At 38.2% G+C, this 24,441-nt stretch overlaps 1 protein-coding gene and 2 long non-coding RNA genes across 3 annotated transcripts in view; 2 read left to right on the forward strand and 1 right to left on the reverse strand.

Annotated features, from left to right (window-relative positions):
- Positions 1 to 3,439, forward strand: part of LOC110399154 — a 44,709-nt gene extending 41,270 nt beyond the window's left edge. The window contains exon 4 of the long non-coding RNA XR_002438926.1: positions 3,425 to 3,439. This is a non-coding gene — a long non-coding RNA (uncharacterized LOC110399154). The remainder of the gene's footprint in view (positions 1 to 3,424) is intronic.
- Positions 8,130 to 16,217, reverse strand: LOC110398065. The gene is made up of 3 exons (XR_002438176.1): positions 16,111 to 16,217; positions 13,655 to 13,744; positions 8,130 to 9,922 (listed from the first exon to the last, which is right to left on the reverse strand). It is a non-coding gene; the product is annotated as an uncharacterized LOC110398065 (long non-coding RNA).
- The window catches only part of ZBTB38 (zinc finger and BTB domain containing 38), a 37,052-nt gene continuing 28,967 nt past the window's right edge, over positions 16,357 to 24,441 (forward strand). The window contains exons 1-3 of the mRNA XM_021395420.1: positions 16,357 to 16,498; positions 16,747 to 16,865; positions 21,331 to 21,396. The gene's annotated coding sequence lies outside the window, so the exon portion shown is untranslated. The remainder of the gene's footprint in view (positions 16,499 to 16,746; positions 16,866 to 21,330; positions 21,397 to 24,441) is intronic.

Below are 24,441 nucleotides of genomic sequence, written 5' to 3' on the forward strand. Positions count from 1 at the left end.
CTTCAGGAAAGCCATGTCCAAAATACTCTTATGTGTATCTTGTGAGATGTTTGCAGGAAAACTTCCCAGATGGTATTAAAAACACAACAGGATGATCCTCAGAAAGATGGGGCTGCTGAAGAGGGAAACAATTCTGCCTTCAAACGGCGTGGCTATTTCATCAATGCTTTACCAAGATTCACATTAAAAATACCCTCAGCAGAACTGTATATTGTTGTTCCAAAATCGGTGAGTTGGTGCCAGGTTCTTCCTGCTACAGCTGTGGGAGAGCAGCAAGAATGAAGGGAGAAAAGGAATGGAAAAAGGACACAGAGCTGGAGAAGAAGCCCAGAGAGCTGGCAGGGAACGCTGTAAATGTAAGTGTAGGCATGGTGGCTTCTGCTTCTAGAGTGGACTCTGACCCAGTTCAGAGAGTTCCATAGATGTACTTTGACACAGCCCTACAGTAAGACTTCTGTTTAAAAACGTAAGTTTTCCATATGTCCAAGAAGATACAAAAGTACTTTGTTTACTGGAAAATAGTATAGTACATACTCTGCTGACAGAAAAAGTTCTTACAGGTTAATTAATGTGTATTATGTGCATCTAATACATACATGCAGTGAAGCCCATGAGAGTTCAGAATTCTTCTTTGCTCTGTTGGAGTTCTTTATAGGGTTGGGTTTACATTTCTTTTTGTGCAGTGTTAGTTAATTTCACCTTTGAAAATCAACAATCCAAGTCGCAATTCGAGCAGGAAAAATAAACTATCTTATATATAAAAAAAATCCTGTTAGCCCTAACAGCTGTTGTAACACTAACATGCTTTGCACATGCAGATATCTGGCTTTTCTGGTTTAAAACGTGAGCACAAGGGAGTGGCTGCTGTTCATTAAACATCACAAGTATCGTAATAGCAGAAAGAACACAAAGGCCCCATGATATGACTCACAGTTGTGCTGTGGTTGCTTCTTCCTCTGGGTCAAACCTGTGCACGGTAAGAAATCTCAGAGCATTCACCGACAACTATATGACTTAGCCATGGGCTGCGCCTGTTGAAAATGCACCAAATTAACTGCAAGCTCCAGTAGCATCAAGTAATTCAACTAATTCAACTAATTTATATAAATTATTGATTTCAGTGATAACTAGGGATTAGTCCTTTAGTCTGATTCAAACCACAGCATTCATCTCTGTGCAGTAGCTTTGCAAATTTTCAGTATTGAAATGTAGTACCCAAGTCAATGCTTTGCTTGTGTCTTGTCTAAACTGATAAATTTGTCCTCACTGCAAATTAAGCACAGTGTTTTAAATAAACTGCTAGGTTCATTCTGCAATCAGAGAATCATAGAATCACCAAGCTTGCAATTCCTTTATCCTTATCCTGACAGACTTCTAGGTCAAAAAAATCTTCTGATCTGTAAACAGTTTTAAAATAGTATGTAAAACAGTATTTGTGCTTGTGCTTGAGCTGTTCTGAGACAGGTTTGAGTTGTGCAATTTCTATTTTTCTTTCTATTCCCTGTAGCACCACTGCCAAAGCATTGCTTTTTTTTTTAATAAACATTTCATGAAATACCATAGCTTTTATGAAATTCTAACATCAGATTTTTAATAACTTCATGTATATAAAATCATCTATCAATGTATTTTCAGTAAAGTTTTTGTTTTTATTTTTGACACAAAAACTGCAATAATATTATGACACATGAGAAAAGAGGAAGTAAGCAATGATCACAGACAGAGCAATGAGGAGATGCCTACACTGCCCTACACTGAAATGAGCGCTGTAAATATTTTAGCCAAGTTAGAGTAGGTAACTTACTTAGTTTGCAGCTGAATCATATTTGTGCGTCAAATCTGCTAAGGTCACCCTCATCAGTATTTCAGCCAGATATTTTGGGTTTGACAGAAGCTGCCAGGGGTGTTCTTGCTGCTCCCGGACTTTGCTGATGCTGCACGTGCTGGTTTGGAGGGCTGGAATATGAGGGGAAAACAAAACAAAACGAACAAACAAAAAAAAACCCCAGAGATCCTGCAGTACAAATTGAACTGTGAGTGTTCAGCCAGAGCTATGTGTACGAAGACTGATGTCCTGTGTCCAGGGTAGAGGCTGATGCCACTTGTTTGCTTTTTTTTTTTTTCTTTTTTTCTTTCTGTCTTTTTTTTTAAATGTCTGTCTATGTAGCGTTCATGTTTTCGATGTCTGTAGTTTTCACTTAACAGAGACAGGGGAAAGGAATGTAATCCTTGCACCACCATTTTTCAATCTTTATTAAACTGCCTCAGGAGTTCAAGGAGTGTAGAACAGAAATATAGATTTATTTTATGTGTTAGAATTTTATAAAATTAAAAATGAAATCTATAATAAGGCCTGAGTTGTTCCTCCGTTGCGTTTTAGTTCTTGAGTAGTAAACAGAAACTGATAAAAAAAACAACCAGTTACTGCCCTGCTCTTAGTTTGTCCATTTCTCAGTATGTAAAGAAAAATCTGCAACTTTTCAAAGACAATTGCTGTGTTGAATTATTGCTATGCCAATCTACACATGAACACCTCCCAGAACATTTCTTCTTACCCTTTTCCCAGTACCTTTCTCCAACAAGTTGCAGCCTTTGATTACAAGTTTCTATGGCAGTCCAGCAGCTACTAGGTGCGTGTGCTCACTTTCCAAAAGAAATTACATGCATTGAAAGTTGGTCTTGTTCAGCTCTAAAGCCGGACAGTGAGCTGGAGCAGTTCCCACGTGTTATGTGGGGTGTACATTGTTATTGCTTGTTTTGTTACTATATAACAAACGGCAAACCAACAGGGTCAGGAGTCAGTAAGATTAAAAGTGAGTTGCTATTGTGGATATCACAGTCAGGATGTTTATATGGAATGCAATCATTCACAAATCCTAAGCAGCTACTCTTAAGTTGTTTTTAGAGGAATAAGACCTTTCTCAGCTTTTGAGATGCAGGGTGAGTTTTTTTTTTTATTTCAAACCTGAATTCATGATTTGATTTCTAAACAAGCAGTGAAAACCATAAGTACCAGTAACAACAGTTCCATTCAGTATTGGACAAAAAGTATAAAGTGGGTCATTTTCTTCATTGTCGTGTTAGTAGCTGATTTCAATATTACCATTTCTGTTATATTTACCTTACTTTTTTTAGATCTTTAAATTGATCTGTTAATATCCTTGTCTGAAGAAATCAGCATTGTGTAGTGAACAGAAGGAAAAAAATAATTGAAACATGGTTGTCCATGCATATAAAATTATCTGTGTTCATTGTTCAGTTATAATGATTGCAGAAAGTAACCTAACAGCAATTAAATTTTAGATGTCAGAGCCTTAATATTTTAGAAATTACATGTGTTTTGGTAATATGATGGATTAAGTTGTTCTCCTGTTTTTCAAATTTGACCTTACTGCTTTAATAATGTAGAAATTATTTTTTTCAGAATCTGCCTAGCAACAAAAGATGCTCTCTCGCCCTCTAGTGGAAGGTAATAACATCGTTGTTTTTCCTCTGCATCTGTAAACCATCAGGTAATGCAACCAGAGCTGAAACGTTTTCTGAATAAGAATTTATGATCATTTGTTTACTGTATCGCATAAGTGTTATATGAATATTATTGTAATGGGATATTAATGTTTTTTTTCTGCAAGTGCGCTGTTTTTCAAGTGACCCTAAGTGACATGAATTAGATACTAGATACATTTTTAAATAACAAAAAAGGCCCAGCAGTTGATATTAAAGAGAAGTCCTAATCACAGAAGCAATATACAGCATGCTCAGTGTTGAACACAGGAGCAGCTTGCATGTTGGTATTTGCCAGTTTGATCCAGATATGAAAAGCACATGCCTAAATGATAAACTTCATTTTAATCCAAATGTTTGGAGTATTTCTGTGTTCATCTTGAGACTGCCAGAGTACTAGGATGCAATTTATACAGGTGTCTTTTTCAAAATTAGATGTTCCAATCTACTGATTTGTTTCAGTCTCCAAATAAACAATTTTTTAAGAACACCATAAACAACTTCCCAGCAAACTGTATGTAAGTGCAAACTGCTCGTGTAAGTAATGATTCACAGGACTAAGTCTATAACTAGGGGAACAGAAGATACTTGCTATGTATTACTGACTAAACTTCCGAAAATGTGCCGAAAATTGCTCCACTTCCAGTTTCCAAAATAATCAGACCACTGTTTCATGACTATATTACTGTTTTCAGTGCAATGTTTTTCGTATTCTGCTCCTGAGCTGTTTTGAAGCATGATCTTTCTCTTTTGTGGTTTTATTATCACACTTTTTTCATGAATATTTTTCTTTCCTTTCCTTGTTGCCATGCAAAACTTCACCCAGGTGGGTGCAGCAGATGCCAGTCCAAGAGAATCTGACGGGCAATGTGCAAGTAGTTAACTTCACAGCCTACATGCAGCTCACAGGGAGAGGGGCTTTCTGCACCTGCACGTCTCTGCTATGCACCAAGTGTGTCACTGTCAGCACTTTTATTTCAGATTAATTTTGGTTTGTGTGTTTCTTGTTCTTGCCACATGAAAGAATAACAAAGCTACTTAACAGCAGCTGGGTGACAGTTCTGGGTTGCCACTGTCTCACTCAAGTACCCATAGAAAGTGGATCTCTCACCAAAGAGGAAAAGCTTTTATTTTCTTCCATGAGCAGCAGCCCCAAGGGCTCTGGACACAACTCTGTGGTGCAGTGAGTCACTTAAGTTGTAACTGCTGTAAGAGGCACTGTGCCTTCTCTGCTTTGAAGAGCAGGGTGAAAACAATGTGTAAAGATACATCAGTTGCTCAGAAAGTAATGCCTCTTATTTATTTCCATGGAAACTACAACAGATACAAAGAGCACAATAATACTATTTGATAGAAGAAATTCTCAAATACAAAACGCTGTTTTTCAACATAGTCACCATTTGCCATGTATTTTTGCCAGCAATGAACAAGAGCCTGCATATGCAAAGAAGAATAAGAAAGGTTTCTGTAGGAACATCAACCAGAAAAGGAAAATCCAAGAGGGAGTACCCTCCCCATTGAGCAACACAGGTAGGCTAGTAACAATGAACAAGGAGAAGGCTGAAGTATTCAACAGTTTTTTTGCCTCACTCTTCATTAGAGACTGCTCTACACACAGCCCTCAAGCAGATACTTCTGTAGGTGGGAACTGGGGGCGAGCTGCCCCTCCTTCTGTAAGCAAAGATCAGGTTCGCAACCACCTGAGGAACCTGAAAATCTGTATGTCTATGGGTCTTGATGAGATGCATCCCAGAGCCATGAGGGAATTAGCTGGCATAGTCGCCAAGCCCCTCTTGAGGATATTTGAAAAGTCATGGCTGTCAGGTGAAGTCTCTGGTGACTGGAAAAAAGGCAATACAGTGCCCATTTTTAAGAAGGTTAGAAAGGATGACCCAGGGAACTACTGACCTGTTAGCCACACGTCAGTGCCAGGGAAGATCATGAAGCACATCCTCCTGGAAGCTATGCTAAGGCATAAGGAAGAGAGGGAGGTGATATGGGATAAACAGCATGGCTTCACCAAGGGCACGTCCTGCCCAACCAATCTTGTCACTTTTTATGATGGCACAACTGCGTCAGTGGACAAGGGAGGAGTCACTGATGTCATCTACCTGAATTTCAGTAAGGCCTCTGACACTGTCCCCCATGACATCCTTCTCTCCAAAATGGAAAGGTATCAATTTGATAGGTAGACTGTTCAATGGATGAGGAACTGGTTGTGAGATTGTATCCAGACAGTGGTGGTTAATGGCTCAATATCCAGGTGGAGATCAGTGACAAGTGGTGTCCCTCAGGGATCAGTAGTGGAACCAGGGCTCTTTAATATAATCAGTGACATCAACAGTGGGATTGAGTGCATGCTCAGCAAGTTTGCAGATGACACCAAGATGTGTGGTGCAGTTGACGCACTCAAGGGACATGATGCCATCCAGAGAGACCTGGACAGGCTCGAGCAGTGGGCCCAAGTGAACCCATGAGATTCAATAAATCCAAGTTTTGCACCTGGATCGTGGCAAACCCCACTACCACAGAATCATACAATCATAGACTCACCAAGGTTGGAAAAGATCTCTAAGATCATCCAGTTCAACTGTCCACCTATCAGCAAGATCTCCCACTAAACCATGTCCCTCAGTACAACATTAAATGTTTCTTGAACACCTCCATGGATGGTGACTCCACCGCCTCCCTGGGCAGCCTGTTCCAGCGCCTGACTGCTCTCTCAGAGAAGTATTTCCTAACTTAAGCCATTGATCAGTTTTGGAGCTGTATTTAATATGGAGCACAAATACGATTTTAATACAGCTTTCTTAGCTGTCAAGAAAGGAAACTATTGTTAACCTTTCTCATCTTCACTTCAGGAGCGCTGACATTCTTCTGCTCCAGCCACTTTTTCCTCATCAGCTGTGAAGGTTTTTCACCAAATTACCGGGTTCCTAACTTTGAGTTAATTTTTTTTCAGGCGCGCTGATTTTCTTTCAGGCTTAGGCAGCAGCGCATTCCCACTTCCAGAGACTTGCTTTAAGAGGGCACAGGTCATATAGATGTAGCTTGTGTCATTTGTGACCTGACAGCTCCCTGAATTTGTATTTACCATTAACAGGAATGTAACAGAAATGTAACGAGAATCTAGAATTAGCATTATTGAGGCTGTCTGGAAGGAACAGCTACCACACTTTCACGCCCACAAGACCAGAGCGGCTCCTGCACTCCGCCGCCTCTCCTCCCGTGGCAGCCATGGGAGCCCCTTCTCCCTGCAGCGGCTCTGCTCTCCTCGCAGCTGCGCTGAGAGAGCGAGGGCTTGTCTTCCCCCCAGCAAACACAAACGGCCTCAAAGCAGCCATTCAGCGCAGTGGAACGGGCCGGAGCTCTGAGGGCGGCCTCTCCTCGCCGCACCGGGGGCTGCAGCGCCCCGCCCTCGCGGCCGCGACATGGCGGCGGCTGAGGCTGGAGGGTCGGGCTCCTGGAGGCCGCGCCCCGTACGGCTGGCGCGCAGAGGCGGCTCGCTGCGAGCACTCAGGGGAGCAGTGGCTCGTGCCGGAGTGGCACGTGTCGTGGTCCCTAGATCCGTTTGTTGAATTATTTAGTAAGGATTCCCAGTTTTTAATGCTTCTTTTAAACAAAACCCCTCTGAAAATGATGCTACTTCAGAAGGAGCAAACTATTAAATACGATTTTTTAAAATTTTCTATATTAATTTTACTACTGATGTGTTTGCATGTGTTTTAAGTAAGTCCATTGTAGAAAACGTCTCTATGCTTGGAATTCTATACAGGGTTGTTGCATTGAAGAACAGCTGTTAACTCTTACTGAGTATCATCTGTAGACACAATTCATAGTGTTTTGCGGATCAGTATAAACATATTGTTTCACAAACAGTGCCATTTGTGTCACAGAGAGGGCCATAGGCATGCTCAGAACAGACTGCTGAGAAGACTGGAAATAATGAGCTAGTTCTCTGACCCCATTTTGGTGACTTTGACCCAAAGAGCAGGCAGTGCTTGATGGGCAGGTATGGTGATAATCCTGGACCTCTGAGGGGGTTACAAGCTGCGTGCAGTAAGCCTCAGAACCTCTGGTGCTTCACATGAGTCTTAGGAAACTATCCATAGTTTCAGTACTCACTGAAATACACCTGGCAGCTGTTAGAGCAGCGGGTTCCTTGCTGTCGCCTGCACTATTCTGAGAGTACAGCATACAGCATGGACAGTGTATGTCTGACCTTTGTGTCAAAATTAAGCCCTGATCTTGCTCCCTGCAGTTCTTCTGGGGACATGGGAAAGCTTTTGCATCTCACCATTGACCTTATCCTCACTTTTTAAGAAAAATAATGTTATGAGTACAAGTACTAAATGATGGGGTCTTCATTTTCGGCAACAGTACAGAACCAAATCTAATCTTACTCTTTCCATAGCCAACTGCGTAGCTTCCGTACCATTTGTAGAGTTAGAATTGAGCCCCTTGGCCTGATTCTGCCAGAAGCTCTCAGCAGTTCAGATAACTGTTCTCACCATATCATTTGTCAGACGAGGGTTTCGCCTTACGCAAGATCAGTAAGAAAATTCATCAGCTGATTGCCAAGTCATGCTTTCTGTGGGAGAGCACAACAAAAGCAAGCAGCTACTAAATCTTTCAAACATTAAATTATTTTAAGTTCACTTAGAAACAAAAACAAATATCCTACCCACTGACAGAAAATACTTTGTGAAATGCTTTATTTACAGTAAATAATGGGATAAGTTGGAAAGAAGCCTGGATTCTTGTATACGCTAATGATGAAAACATCCAGTAAATCCTCAGAAGCTTTCATGAAAGACAAAGGTTTTGTTATTGGCTATTGTACAGTCCAGGACCAGTTAACGTGTGACACTTGTCCTGCAGTGCATGCACTTAGGCCTCTAATGATACAGAATATTTTTCTGGATATTTTTGTTTGTTTGTTATGTTTAGAGAGCTAGGTCTGCATGTTGAATTGCTGGCTGTTTCAGGTCTCCTGTTTTGGGTAGTTACTAGCTTTTTAATACCTGTGCAGTTCTTTCTGAACTTCTGGCCTCTTTAAGATGTATCAAATTAATGCCTAAAAATTGAGGTGCTAATGACTTCTGATGCTTTGATAGCAGTAGTGTGTTCACATTTTTCACTGCGTGTGTGTTTTTGGTGCAGTTAATAACTTACTTGCTTACAGTTAGCTGGAGTGTCCTGCAGCTGCTCCACAGCAATCTGTGGGTGTTCAGGCTCTGACACCAGCCTGGCTGTGCTGTAGCCTTGAGGGTATGCGGTGTGTGCAGCCATTTTCTACTGTAGTTAGCTGGCTCTGATAACATCACATTAGTCAGAACAATGAGGAGGCCGAAGGAAAGCTAAAATTGAAGCTTTAAGGATCTGACTCATTCAGTTTCTGGCACAAGGAGGTGCAAATTGCATTTCCTGAGTTTGCAGCACACCTAGCAAACCTCGATTACATACCAAATACACTGCTTTGAAAAGGCCTGCTTGCTGCCTCAGCTTGTGCCCATCTTAACTTGTGTGTTGCTGCTTCCTGTTACTAATTTTAATGTCTGTAGCAGCTGCTTGGTGGATCTTGCTGAAAGGCGGCTTCATGGTATTGCACTTCTCACCAGCGTTGCAGTCTTTACTCACTGCCGCTCATAGCAGGCATCTTGAAATAACAGCATCCTGATAATAAGTTGAACAAGAGCATGACAGACATAGGACCCCCATCCTCTCTGCCCTTATCGATAGCTAGAGTACTAACAATTGTGAACCCAACTCGTGGTAATAAGCAGCATATTGCCTTGTTCGTTTTCTCAAAAGTAGTAACAAATGTCAGCAACATGCATTGTGTTGTAGCAATGTAAGTCAGATTCATCTTATGTTGTGCGTGCAGATAGCCACAAATATGCTCAGGAAGAGGAACCAGCAAAAGGAAATTTTGTTTGCAAATTTCTGGTGGCTAGTGCAAAGGAGGAGTCTTCTAGGGCAACTCAGAGAAGATGGTAGGCAGGTTTTACACAGTGCCCCTGTGCCGTACACAAAATGTTCTGGGCCAGATATCCCTGTTAGCTGGATGCTGTCTTCTGCACGGAGTGCACGGTTGCCATGGGTAGTGAACATGAACAAAGCAAGGCATACTTCAGCTAACTTTTCAGGACTTTCATGGACATCTACTTCATTGTCAGTCTAAGACTTGACACAAAATTTGTCAAAAATATACAGTGATTTTAAGGTTGATTCACGTACATTTTCCAGGCCTTTTATATTTTCCTTCCACATTCAAAATTCACTGTGTGCATTTGAAATTCTGGAAAATGATGATGAGAATCCCAGGGAGGAATTTTTCATTATAGGTGAGTTAATCCTTCGATTTTCTTGTTATTTGTATGTCTTTATTTCTACATCATTTAGAAGGTGTTCTGCCCTGGAAAAAAAAAACTGAAAGCTATATTATTCCATAAAAATACCAAAGATCCAATCTTAGATATGATACAAAGAGCTGACTAATAAGAATGGATAGTGCTGATTCCAGAGGTGTGCTTGCTCAATCACATCTTTCGTCTTGCTTGTCTATACAGACCTTAATGAATGCTGTGACTTCGTAAAAATCACTCAACCTCTTTCCCACTGGGTATTCTTTTCCCTTTTCTTTCTCATATTACTTAATATTGTGCTATGAAAGTGATTTGTTTCTAAACATTTTTATGGTTTTCTCAGAAAATTTTGAAAAAGTTCTGAAGATTTGTCTTTGAGCTAGTTAAGCTAGGGACAGGTAAATAGTTTATATGATTCATGCCATAAAAAATACTGAGAGAAAAAAAAGTACTTTTTTTGTACTCTACCTGGTAGAGTAAGAATTTTTATAAAATTTCCAGGCAAGAATACAACAAAACATACTGGGAACCCAAAGAATATTGAGATATTGATAGTTTCCTTCCCAAATATTAATAAAAAATTGGACAATGAATGTATGTGTTCTCTTTTCAGTGAAAGTGTATCAGAGCAGCACAATTGTATGTAATATGCCTTGGCTACTAGCAGGGATTCTCCTTAAAACACAATAATGAAGAGCATTACTTTTTAAGTAAGAGCATCTGAGTTTTGTTACTTTTTCTATAAAATTTCAGACAAGTACAGTAACCCTATGATAACTGTGAGATTATCAGATTAATAAAAATATTTGGATCCACTTATTGCTATTATTGTTCTGATTTAATCTGGGTTTTGTAAAGACATTGCAAAGGCATAGAGAAGGGCCTGCATTCTAAATAGGTAAAGACATTCTAGGCATTTAATTTCTTTTGCTCCTTCTCTTACAGTGAACAGTATATTAACAACGGAAAGACAGAAACATAAGTACGAACTACCCCAGTTTCAACAGAGGCAAAATAAAAAGCAGGATCATTTTTCTCACTGTACAATCAAATTATAGCCTATTTCTGTAATTATCGGATCAGAGTGTTTGTACTGTTGACATGGATATTACCTCTTAAAAAAAACACACAAAACTAAATCATGTATTCCAAATAAAAGCCTCAACGTGAAACTCTTAAAAATAGAGATGAATTTAAGACTACACTTTGTGTGTTGCTGCCAGAACAAAAATAGCCATTAACCTACTACGTCAAAAGAATAGGAATATACAGTTTATTCTTCTTAGTACTAAGAAAAGCTTTATGAAAAATGTACTTTTACATTTTAATGGTTCTAGATATATTTGAAAATTACTTTTTAAATTCTTGAATGAGTTTGCTCCCCGAGACTTGATTACATATTTGTCTTCAAATATTGCCCTAGTAGGTTAATACTTATCAAATTTTCCTACTACTAATTTCGATAGTTTTTCATTCTCGCAATTTGAAGTCACTGTGTTCCTGTACTCTTTTTTTTTTAATTGTGAAGCTTCTTCAAATGATATTCATAAATTTTGGAATAGATTATTTGCTGAAAACCATGATACTTTTGAATGTGACCTATCTTCTTAAATTTTACCTTTAGTTAGGAACATTCGTTCTCATAAGTCCAAGTTAAAGTGGGACATAAAACTTGAAACCAGTCAGCGTGAATTCGTAAAATTCCATCTCAACCCAGTCCTGTCCGATTGCAGCTATCAATAACCACTTTTGCATCAGTGGAGGACAGGCCATTACTTTGGCAGGAAGTATGCATGTATACATATTTGTAATTGTCTTTGTATTTGAATATACATATATATACATGGGCATATATGTATACATATATGTGTCCCAAAATGGAAGAGGTTTACTTCTATTGATAGATTAAAAACTTGAAATGAAATCTGAGATAAACTTTAGCTTCATGTATAAACACTGCTCATGCAGGAACGGCTTTCACTTTCTATCAAATTCTGTTTTAACAATTTTAAGGTGTTGAAAGATTGGAAAATCTGCAAGATGAAGAGTTTTATTCTATAGTAGATTCCATAGAACATACAGGAAAATGCATAAACCAGGAACATACCTCGTTTAGGCAGAGGGCTACAGAAAATTTCCCAGCAAAACAGAAAATTTCCTAGAATAATTTCCTAGGATTTCTTAAAAAAACATTGATATGGCATTGAGTGATATGCATTCTAGTACTACAAGATGTAATGGAATTGTTATGGAGCCCATGAAATTTTAGTTACAGAAACTGCTAAATTAATCTATCTCTTCGTGTCTACTGGGATGATCCCAACATCACTCTTGGTTATTTTGTGAATTGAATAGTCTACCAAAGGAGGACAACTCAGAGGTGGCTTAAAACTTTTTACCATCTGTCCGTGCTGTGCTCGGTGCACCCCAAAATGCAATTTACCCTCTTGGCTGCCAGGACACGCTGACTTGTGTTGAGCCTACTGTCAACCAGGACCCCTCAATCATTGAGAATGACTCGGATTGTTTCCTCTTAATGGTCCTTCTTTTTTTGTATTCTACCTCCTAGTAGCCATCTTCTACCTACGCACAGAACTGAGGTTCCCATTAAGTGCCAGATAGTATTATTGAAGTCTGTGTACAGCTGCTGCCTGCAGTGGACTTGAAGCCATGCTTGAGTGCATTGGAGGAAGAGGCTGACATGCACAGGCCCCACAGTTCCATTACAAGAGCTGTGAAAATTCATAAACTGAAATTTTACAATATGCCTGCATACTCATCTAAATGAGCATACAGATCTAAACTGCAGACAAGAAACTTAAGCTACTGTTTCATTTTGCCTATACTGAGGAAATGACCAACTGATGAACAAATGACTAAGCAAAGCATATATATAGTTGTTTATGCATATAAAGTTGGCTTTCTAGTGCCCCTGACAACCACAGGAAACAGCAGTTTAATTTTACAGTCTATTCTGCCTATTCTAGCAAAAGCAATAGAAGTTTTCTGCATATTTAGTGCATACTTTAAATGAGATCATTCCTCTATACAATAAATGGAAGACGGAGTGCCTACTTTATATATATATATTTATATACACAGATATATTTATTAGTTTCCCTTGATGCAAAAAGCAAGTACACCTGCAATGTCTTTCCCTACTATATTTTTAAATTAATTTTCCTGTTCTGTGTGTTTTCACCCAAACTTTTTGCAGCATGCATAGGACATTTCAAAACATGTTTACATTATCTCCATGTTCTCAAAGATTACATGTATTGTGTAGATTACATGTCACCTTCTTGCACCATGCCAATTCAGTAAGGAGATGCTGACTATGCCCCATCCCTCTGTTTACCATATGTATACAGAAATATTCTGTTACTGACAAATTATGTAAAATCTAGCTACACAGTTTTGTCAACTCAGAAATTATACCTGGTACCTTTGTTTACAGTTTACTGTTAACTTACAAAGGACAACAGTTTGTCTTTAGATGTAATAAAAATTAGGCCACTGTGTTCTCAGAAGCAGCCGCGTTAGCCAGGAAACATGTTTGTGGTATCCTATGGCTAACACTTCAGCAGCAACAAGCTATGAGCAGAATGAAAGCATGTGTCACAGTTATTGTCAGACTTTTGAAAACAGGCTCTTAGGTTATCTTACTGCTTTGGAAATGCTTAAACTGTATTTGTGTACCTACGTTCTATCTTAACTGGTGCTCTCAGGGGAAAAGCTGACACTGTAAATGAAGATCATTTACAGTGATGCTTCTGAAATACCTTTTTTGGTTGGTTTGTCTTATATTCGCAAGTATTAAATTCAGTCTTCTCAGTCATGAGTAAATACAAGGAGGCATCCACTGAAGATGTCTGAAAATCAAGCACAAAATTAACTACAGATTATGTCAACGAAACACAGCATGTAAGTTAAAACACTTCAGCACCTGCATTTAAATAAAAATTAGAAAATACTGGGGGAGGCACTGAAAATACCAGAAATACAAGAACCCCGAGACAGCTAATCATCAACAGAGAACAGGTGCTTACAGCAGAATAGTTTCAGACACACTGCACATAACATTTGTATTTTTCCCATGTGCTGTTTTTTTACATTGATAAGAAAAAACAGTATCCAGTTTGCAAAACTGGCAAAGCTAATTGTCTTTAAATGAAAAATCATACCCTGGTGACAAAATAAAATAAAATAAAATAAAAAAGTCATAAACATTATTCAGAACTGTCAACTACTTGGATGTTTTAAAGCAAACATTCAGAGTAGCTTATGTCATACTTAGTGCTAGATAAATATTCTCATGAATATACCTTATCTAGTAAATGTAGTACTTAAGAAAGATTCTAGAGTCATGGTTTTGAAGGCCAAAATACTTCAGCTATTTGGGTTATTGTATTGCAGGCTTATTTCACTGCAGTACTGGTTTTGACTGGGATGGATTTAATTTTCATCACAGGAGTTTCTAAGGTGCTATGCTTTGGATTTCTGACCAAAACAATGTTGGCAAAGAAGAAGTATTCTAGTTACTGCTGAACAGAACTTAGACAGTGTCAAAGTCTTTTCTGATTCTCATGCTGCCCTGCCAGTGAGGAACCTGGGGACATAGCCAGGACAGCTGATCCCAACTGACCAAAAAAGATGTTCCATACTGTATGATATTGTGCTCAGCAATAAAAGCTGGGGAAAAAAATGGGAGAATGGGAGGAGAATATACTTCATAGGTTCTGATACTATACTCTTCTAACCATGAGAACCAATACAGCAAATTTAAAGGTTGCAGTAAAATCAGATAACAAACATATGCAGCTAAGACCTCTTACTGTGAGTAGCTGTTAGCTGTGCTTGTGGTTAAGGAGAGAAATAGCATCAAGCTCACTGTGCAATGTATGATATCTATGTTTTGTTTTCTTTTATAGGACCTGGGAGCTGGCTTTAAAAATCATGAGTGTGTTCAGTAATTCATCAGAAGGAAAATACTCTGTATTACCCCACATAGAAAGTGTAGTAAAACTATCCCTTCATACAGTTGATTTCATTTTTATTATTTCAGGTACATTGCTAATACAAAAAATAGTCTGAAAACACTCTAAAAAGAAGAAAGACATTCAATATGTTCTCATGTGCCACCAACTACTCTGTTGTTCTGTGTCTTTGACTGGTGTCATCTGTTACACAGTACAAGCACTTGAATGAGAACTCCAAAATTCATAGTTTAGATGGTCTTTGGGGTACAGGGAACAAGTGGGGAGAGAACTTTGCCTTTGATAGTACTTAACCAGTGTCTTGATGCGTGCTGTCCTTTGCAATATTGACCACTTATTCTGTGAAACACTACTATGTCATCACTTGTGCCTGTGTTACTACAAAGCTTAAAGCTATTTGTCTGTTACTAAGAGAAGGCATACAAGAAAGAGAAGAAGACATAATCAAAAAAGAAGCTTCTTGCCCAACTTGCCCAAGGAAACTTTTGCCAGAATAGCTGGAATTGTTTTAATTTTAGTTATAGAATCATAGAATCATAGAATTAGCTAGGTTGGAAAAGACCTACAAGATCATCCAGTCCAACCATCCACCTACCACCAATAACCCCACTAAAGCATGTCTCTCAACGCTATATCTAAATGTTTCTTGAACACCTCCAGGGACGGTGACTCAACCACCTCCCTGGGCAGCCCATTCCAGCGCCTGACCACTCTTTTCAGAAAAGTAGAATTTCCTAATGTCCAGCCTAAATCTCCCCTGGGGCAACTTGAGGCCATTCCCCCTCGTCCTGTCACTAGTTACAAGAGAGAAGAAGCTGACCCCCAGCTCACTACAACCTCCCTTCAGGTAGTTATAGAGAGCGATGAGGTCTCCCCTGAGCCTCCTCTTCTCCAGACCGAAAGTTCTTACAATCATCATTGTAATTATGCTTTTTCTGCAGAAAATGAAAACATGCTGGCCATTTAAACTGCTCAAATAAAAAGATCATAAAAACTATCATTATTCTTGGACTACAAATGAGTTACAATCTTCTACTATTTTTTATAATAGTAGCTGTTGGAAGACATCCTGATAACACTTTTAAATTAATCAGCTTTTTTTTTTTTTGTTTTGTCATTTGCACAGTGCTTCATCTTTGTGGTTTATGGTCTGCAAAACAAAGATCTGCAAACCAGTAGGCAAAGACTTAATTCATTTTCTGACCACATCACAATAATGATGTAGCAGCTATTCAGTTTACTGAGTTAGGTGGCTGATCCCAGGTGTCAAACTCTTGCTCTTCCACCTCTGAAGATGAAGTCATGCCAGCACTGAAAAGCAAACAAGAAAGCCTCAGATACTGCAGCACAAAATGTTACTATGACGTTGGCTGGAACTTAAAGGAAGCTGAACTGGTTAACAGCTTTCAGATTCTTGTTACTATGACTGTGCATCTATTTAACTCACTATGAACCAAGATCAAGCAGAAGCCTGAGTATGAGAAGGCATGTGAAAATGCTACAGATCTGTCAAAAGAGAACCAAAATAGAGTTTTATTTTAAAATAAATCAAAGCTTACTTTCACTGGTTGTAGGAAAAGTGATGATTATAGAGAATAGAGGAAAACCTAGCTGCAGGCAACTGTGCAGGTAAACAAAAGGAGTTGGGATCGCAGCTTTTCCAAATGTAAAGTCAACTTGCAGTAGTATCAGAATTGCTTTCAGTATTTGTAAAGATACACATTATTTGGTCTTTACTCGTTACATTTAGAACAATGAAGTTTTATTAAGGTTTTAGTGAGCTGCAATCATTTTGTGAATGTGTTAATTTTACAGTCTAATTTTAAAATACTTCAAAATTAACAATAATATAATAAACAATTTGTTTATTTATTTAGATAAAGTCTTTGGGTGCAGATACACCTGCTTTTTGTATCAAATGATTCCAACTGCTGAGAAATTACTGTGGTGCCCTGTTTAACCAGTATACAGAATAGTGTCTTCACCATCAGAAAAGGTAAGGGTACATTGCTAGCAGGGTCTAGGCTATAATGTATGCTAGCCTGCACAAGTAAGCATGGGTATTGATGACAGCTTTATTTTGGCATATGCTAAGTTACAAACACTTCTATAGTCTAGACATTTGTTTTGCCAATGGACAGGGTCAGCACAATGGACACAGACACCAAGTTAAAGAAGTGAGCTTATCTTTATTTACATTACATACAAACTAAAAAAATAGTAAGTGAAATGATACAGCAGGAATAAAACAAAAGAAGGCAATGCAGCTAACCATTACTATGCAGGGCGTTCATTTGTAGGTGAGGTCTCCAGAGTCGCTACAAGGGAGTCCAGCTTTTATATAGTTGAATAAACAAGGTTACATAATTTCAAGTGCAGAAACATCTGGTTTCAACCTCATTTTGGATTCCACCCTAAAGCCTGGCTAGGGCTCTAGGAGGAACCATGAGAGTTTCTCTGTCTATTTGGGCTTTAACCACATTATTTCTCAACAAGGTCAGATGTCTGATGTCATGGCCTTGCAACATGCCCCTAAATAAAGATACACTATTGGTTGCTGTTGCACAACAAGCATTAAACAGATATTTATAGATTGGCATTAATATATATGTATATTCAAGTTAAAACAGCAAAATAGATAAATACTGCATTGCATGTGCAGTATAGTGTTTGGTTGTCAGATTCATCTAGAGGTCAGCTTCAATTCAAGGCCAGTTCAATTGGTCCTTTGACCTGTAGATAAACCACAACCTTCACAACATCTCTTCTGTTAAATATAATCTTAGATTTAGGCATTAGGCATAATGGCATCCATTTTTGTGCCTCACTTAACTTCTGCTCATTAGTCATGGCTATGATTTGCATTCCTTTGAAAACATGTCCAATTAGTTGCATAAAACAGGGAATTAAACACGGAACAAAAATTAAAACAGTGGCTGCTCAAAGAAGAAAGAAAAGTGAACGCTTAACCCATGGTCCCCCTGGCAGCCATGAAAACATATCCAGTTCCCAGTCTTTCCACGTCTGGATAGGCAGGCAAGCTAGCTTTCTCATGTCTTTTGTTATTTGTTTTATCACTTTTCCATTGTCATCAATTTCTAGGTAACAATTGGATTCATTTAATTTTCTGCAAACTCCCCCTTCTTCTGCCAACAAATAATCTAAGACCATGTGATGTTGAAAAACTGCCTTTCTCATTTGAGAGGATTGGTCGGCTAGAAGGTCAAGAGCCACAGATGTTCGGTTAGTTATTATTTCTAAGACAGTAGGACCTCCCGGTTGCCAGGAAAGGTTCTACAAATCCTCACTGCAACCGGGATTCCCCCGCGACTGCAGATCTGGATGATGGTAAAGTATTAGGGTAATTGGTGATGTATCTTTCTTAATCACTGTAGCTAATCTTATGTAGTAATGGTTAGGTGTGTTGCCTTCTTTTGTTTTATTCTTGCTATATTGTTTCACTTATTATTTTATTGCTTTAAATGTAAGTAAAGATGAACTCGCTTCTTTAACTTGGTGTCTGTGTCCTTTGTACTGACCTCATCCAATGGCAAAAGGACATCCTCAGGTTGAAAGCGCACACACATTTGCAAGTGCTTCTGTGCTCATGATTATGCAAGCATAAGCTACATCCACAACTCTTAACGTTTGTAAATGTACCTTAAATGAACTCCTGTGTACTACTTGACAGTATTTTTCATTGCACTTTTTCATATTTATTTTTATAGTCTTATTAAGCCCTGTGCAAAGTAGTCTCTTCACCAAAACAGGACCCTCAGCTGTGTTATCTATATTTGTGCTGGCTGATTATATACATCAGAAATTGAATTACCAGTTTTTAAATAATTAAAAAACTAAAGAAAATCAAATCTGGGGCCCACTTGCCTTTTAACATGTAATCTTTTAGGGTATGCTTGCTTTTAACTTTTATGTACACTTGTGAAAAATAAAAATTATGTGAAAAATAATTTTTTTTTTAGAAATAAAAGCTACTGTTCTTCCTATAAAAGGATTCCATAATCCTATGGAATTCTGTGAAGAGAAAAAAAGTTACACTGCACTTCAGAATAAAATTTCAGTAACTGCTGAATTACTATGTGATTTACTACATAGTTATATGCTTAATTTGTGACATTTAAATTTGAAAGCATTGGCCTCGTGTATGTGATCTTGCATTTGCAGATCTAACAAACAGCTGAAAGATGAAAACTGCTTATTTAGCGGTGAACCAATCAAATCTCCCACTGAAATTTAAAATACAAAAAATGAGGAAGTAAAGCGCAACTACTTGCCAATTTCTTCTGTGATCAGGCAGATGTCTTCTGTCTGGCACTTATACTGGTTTAATATTCTAAGTATAGCACAGTTTGCATAGAGTTGAAACCTAAAGCCAGCTGATAATCTCCACTTTGCCATTTGGAATGAGCCTTGAGTTTCAGGTATGATGAGGAAAAAGAGTTTACTGTGTGACGTATAGCATAAACAGAGGGAATGGTAGCTCAGGCCACAGCCTGAGGTTTGCGTGCATGCAGAGCCCTGCTCAGAGGCTAGTGCTGCCTGGTGCCTGGCACCCCTGTACCTCTGTACAGGTGAGTCCCTCTGCACCCACCAAGGCCATGTGCTGAGCTGCCGTGGGAAGCTTTTAAGATTACTGTGGGTCTGCATTTCCATTAGTGCTTGTTTAAACCTAGAATTGCTGAGGAAAACATCATAGGGATGCCAGAAACAACACATGGACTCAGAAGTGTAGCACATACTGAACGTGTCTTCCAGAGCTGCACACCACTTCAGCATCACTGAAATGCTGTGTGAAGACATGAAAATGACCTATATAGTGATACCACAGGCCCATATTAGCAACAGAGGTTACAAACTATGTCAGCAAAATACTAGGAAATAAAAACAACACGGATCGTTTATTAATTATTAAGGTGCTTTTTTCACCATAAATAAATAGAAATCCTGCTGTTGTTGATTTCAAAATCTCCCAAAACACATGGAAAAGACAAGTGTTTGGAGAGGAGTCACTGCTTTATTTCTGCACAGGGCGTAATGTCAGTAATCTCCCCAAATCGAGTGCACCCGATTCATCACACTATCCACTATTTATAATCCAAAAGTTCTCAATACACACCAATCTAATGCAGAAGGCACACCTATCTATCACATATTTATGACAGTACTGCAGTTACAAGGCTATACAAACATATTTGAGCCTTCTGTGCTTGCGTGGGGTTTTCAGTGGTCTTTGGTGGTCATCTGGGGAGGTGTCCCCCTCCTCACTTTGTCCGTGTATGGACACAGATTTTCTAAGGACACCTGGTCTCCACCTAGTTTCTACTGATTTTTTACTGTTTTGGACTTAAGCCCCCACTTAGAGGATGTTGCTTATTATAGAAGGATCGTGGTTAGGAAGGATATTTATCAAAGATAAGCAATACATCTGGAAGCTCGAGCAAGTACCTTAATTAGACAAATGGCGGATCTTCAAGGACATTGCTCTAATTATCTTGTGTAGAGCTACATTTGGAAATCATAAGCAGCAACCATGGCAAATAATTGATTTTCAGACATCACCGCTGCTTTTCTTATTTCATCCTATTATGCAGTGTTGCAATAGGAGAGAAGGGGAGTGCTGCTGTAGAGAGGTGGGGAAAATCCAAGCTGATAGATGGAAAAAAGTGCAGTCTGAAGGCCAGGGGAGTGCAGTATGTAGCAGTCCATTCTGAGTGTCACATTAACTGCTGAATATTTGCAGTTTACCATCACTGCAAATAAAACATCAGATTTAGAAAAAACGCAATTTGAAACTTGAATAGTGGGGGAAACTCTCATCTCTACAGAATTTTGGCAACAAGAGTAGAGTGATTGAGGGGTTATTTCTTCTGAGTGTCTTGTTCACAAGTGTTTGCTTCCTTTGGCAAGGAGCCTCATACATCCTAGATTCCAGGAAGCAGTTCTCAATTTTCCCTTCCTATGGCTCTGACTTTGGGGTAATAACTGTAGGAGCAGATGGTCCTATGTTCAGTCACTGGTGAAAATTAATGGTGGCTGTTATTTGTGTAGGAATTCTAATATTTTTTAAAGGGCTTACAACTAAATTGCAGTTGACAAACATTTCAGCTGTAGCTGTTTTTTGCATAGTTTAATCATTAGGTAATAATAAGCTAATGTAACCACAGATTTTTCAACCAAATCTGCTCAGCATGTTATATTTTATAAGATGCTAAGCGTTGAAGAAGAATCAAATTCTTTTTTTTCCAATAGAGCTCCTCCTAATGAAACTAAGTGGTAATGCCAATGGGAATTTTTGCCTGTAGGCAAAACCTAATGAAGGATGTAACTAATTTCTGGCTTTTTTCCCCATGTTCCATATGTGAGTTCTAAAATTGCTAAATTTGCTTTGTTGTGTTTTTATGCTTTAACTCTTTTCTTGCTGTTCTTCCTCTGCATTTGTCCAGACAGTGCTCCAATTTATAGCAGCAGAGAAGCTCAAAGAACGGAAGCAGCCATCTTGCTTTCCTACAGTGAGTAGTCACAGGCTTGAAATGTCTGAAAAATGTATGCTTTGTAGAAAAAGAGACATATAGACTGATTATTCTTGTTCTGATCCTTTCCCTTTGGTGGAATATGATAGTTATTGCTGGGGATGGCACAGCTGTATTTTGCTAATGGAGAGCATGTCTTCTGACGATTTCGTCAGAGAGTTTCAGAATGATGATGACTGTTGGGATGTATCTTCAAGCTTGCTTTTACTACAGATAATCTATTATCCTGCAGACTTTTCAGCACAAGTTCCAAGGAGCTCTCTCAGACAAGGTTGTTTTGCACACATGTAAAAATAGGCTGTCAGATCTTACACATACTAATTGAAAACAGTCCATGGGTATGAACAGATAGCAGTTTAATAGACCAGTAAATCTGGTCTGTTCCATGGAGTTGACATCTTCCAGCTATAACTGTAATTGTGGGATTAGTTTTCCAAATTTCAAAAATTTTCAGGAGAAAACATGGTCTTATACATACATCTTAATTTTTAGTATTCCTACTCTGAAGTAAAGCAGGCATAATGTATATCATGAATATTCTCTCTGAATGTCTTTATATCAAATGGTAATAGGTTTGATGATACATACTGTTTTCTGTATTCACAAGCACATTGCGTACTATGGTCTCTGTCAGTGAATCAGTGTTCTTTTCTTGCCTTTTTCATTAACTACAGAATCCTGGAGGTTAATTAGTAATTGTTGTTCCACCCAGCTTCTTAGGCCTAGAGCTTCAGTTGAACTCATTAAGGGCCATACTGACTTTGCTGAATTTGCTGTAAGTTAGCAGACTGAAATTTATTTTATGAAAGAAAATGTAGTTTAAACTGATTAAAGAAGAGCTGAGCTTGCGTGATTACTTTCCAAAGCAGATTTACCCTCAGTGTTAGATTCTTCTAATGCAACTGGTTAGCACAATGCTGGCAAAAGATTTTGTGAACATGTTTTACTTGGATTGTTCTACTTTGTTGATGTGGTTTGGAACACCAAGACTATTGTTTAAAAAAACCATGACAGCTAATACGCTGGAGTTATTACACCAAGTATAGAAACAAAAAGCAAGTTCTAATTGAAATATATATATATCATTTTCTTTTCCCTTTTTTCTTCTTTGTGCCAAATTTATTCTCCTTTATTTTAATGTTTCTTCTTCAGAATTCACGCTTTGAGACACTGAACGTTCTCTAGTATGATGAGGCAAATGCAAGTACATCCACAGCTGAGCCTGTAGATCATCTAGCAGAGCTATATAACTATGAAAATTAATTCAGTAATGTCATGACTGGGCACATATCTGAATGAGAAACATTCAGAAGGTAACTGCTGAAATCTTTGACCCATTAAAGGAAATCTGCAAGGAAAAATTCTCACCATTGACCATACTTGCAGCAGGAAAGATAGTGATTAATCAAAAGGCGAGAGTAAGCTGTGCTCTTGATCATTCAAGTGTTTCCCAGTCTTGATTTAGGTACACCGAGGAAGCTTGCACTGGAACTGAGTACCCTGGATCTGCTTCATGACTCTGCTATTCAGCTCTTATGTTATGCAAATGTAATTTTTACTAAATGAGGAAGGCAGTAAAATTTGTATAGAACTGAAAAGCCAGAACTGCCCAGCAAATAAGAGGGTATATTCAGTATAAACAAGAAGCCTTTAAGAAGATCTATGAAGACTGAAAATGGTAATGACAATTTTATTCAGTATGTTATAGGAAAAAATACATTTAAAAAATTACTCATTATGCATTTTTGGATATTCATAAGAGAACATTTGCCTTCTTCTGCCATTAATTTTCCAGGATCCATTAGGAACTTAATTAAAATAACTTACTTTAACAGTAGCAAGATATATTGCATACAGACTGAAGTATTTTAGAAACTTCTGAAATTCCAGAATTTCTCAACTACTATGAACATATTTGGAATCAGTGAAAGGACTGTCTAAGAGATAGCAGAGCCAAGAAAGCACATGAAACAAGCTGCCAGTGTAAGGAGGAAGTGATGAATAGTATCAAGGGCGGAAAAAGATTAAGGATTATTTTTGTCTGGAATAGTCTCTGATGCTTTGCAAAGAAGAAGCTGTTGTACGTCTTGTGGGCTATACTAAATCAGATTAAGATAGATTAAGATTAATGAGTGACAAATTAAGCATTTTACAGGATATTCACTAAGGAAAGGAAGGCCAAACTGTTATTATTTAAAACAACCAAACAAAAAGCAACAACAAAAAATCCAAACCATATATGATGGAGATTGGAATGGTACGTGAAGAGAGGTATTTTTATTATTTTAACTGTTATGCCCTTTTTTCCATATCCTTCTCAGTGTTTTAAGGAAAAGTAGATGCAGTCATCCCATCTTTTTCTTTTAAGTCATAAATAGGGTTAATAATGAAGATGATTGATCCAGTTCTAATGGCCATTATGTAAAATATTCTCCACTTTCAGATTTGCACATAAGTAAATCACTGTAACTAGTAAGAAATTCCTGGTGATTATGAATGATACTGCAAAGGTCCAGTGGGAATTAAAAAATATATAGTAAAAAAATTTAGCTGCTATTAGTCTATAGCAACTTTATTTCCTTATCTGATAAGCACTTCCTTATAGGAATTATAACATGATTTTAGAAACCTTTTATAATTTTTCTATGTGACATCCCATTTTCATTTGTCTGATAACAGTTCTTCTTGATTGGGATTATAAACTTGTGCACAGAGCTCGGGGTTCTGTTCCTGAGTGAATCAGGACCTCTCTGTCTTTTTCTCTTTCCATCCATAATATTAGCATAATAATGCTAATTTATTGCAGGCTATAGTTAGGCCCAATTAATGTTTGTGATGATCTCTGAGACTGCTGGATAAAACATGCTGTAAAGGAGTATTATTATTGTTAATAGAGCCATTTATACAGCTGCACTGTAAAAAAAGCACTACTATTGCTCACTAGCTTTATTCCTAAAATTTAATTGAAATTCCTTGGGATACAGCTCTCTCTTAGAGTGTGTCCATTCCTTTTCCTGACCGACT

This window comes from Numida meleagris, chromosome 4 (assembly GCF_002078875.1).
Source record: "Numida meleagris isolate 19003 breed g44 Domestic line chromosome 4, NumMel1.0, whole genome shotgun sequence".
Classification (NCBI taxonomy): Eukaryota; Metazoa; Chordata; class Aves; order Galliformes; family Numididae; genus Numida; species Numida meleagris.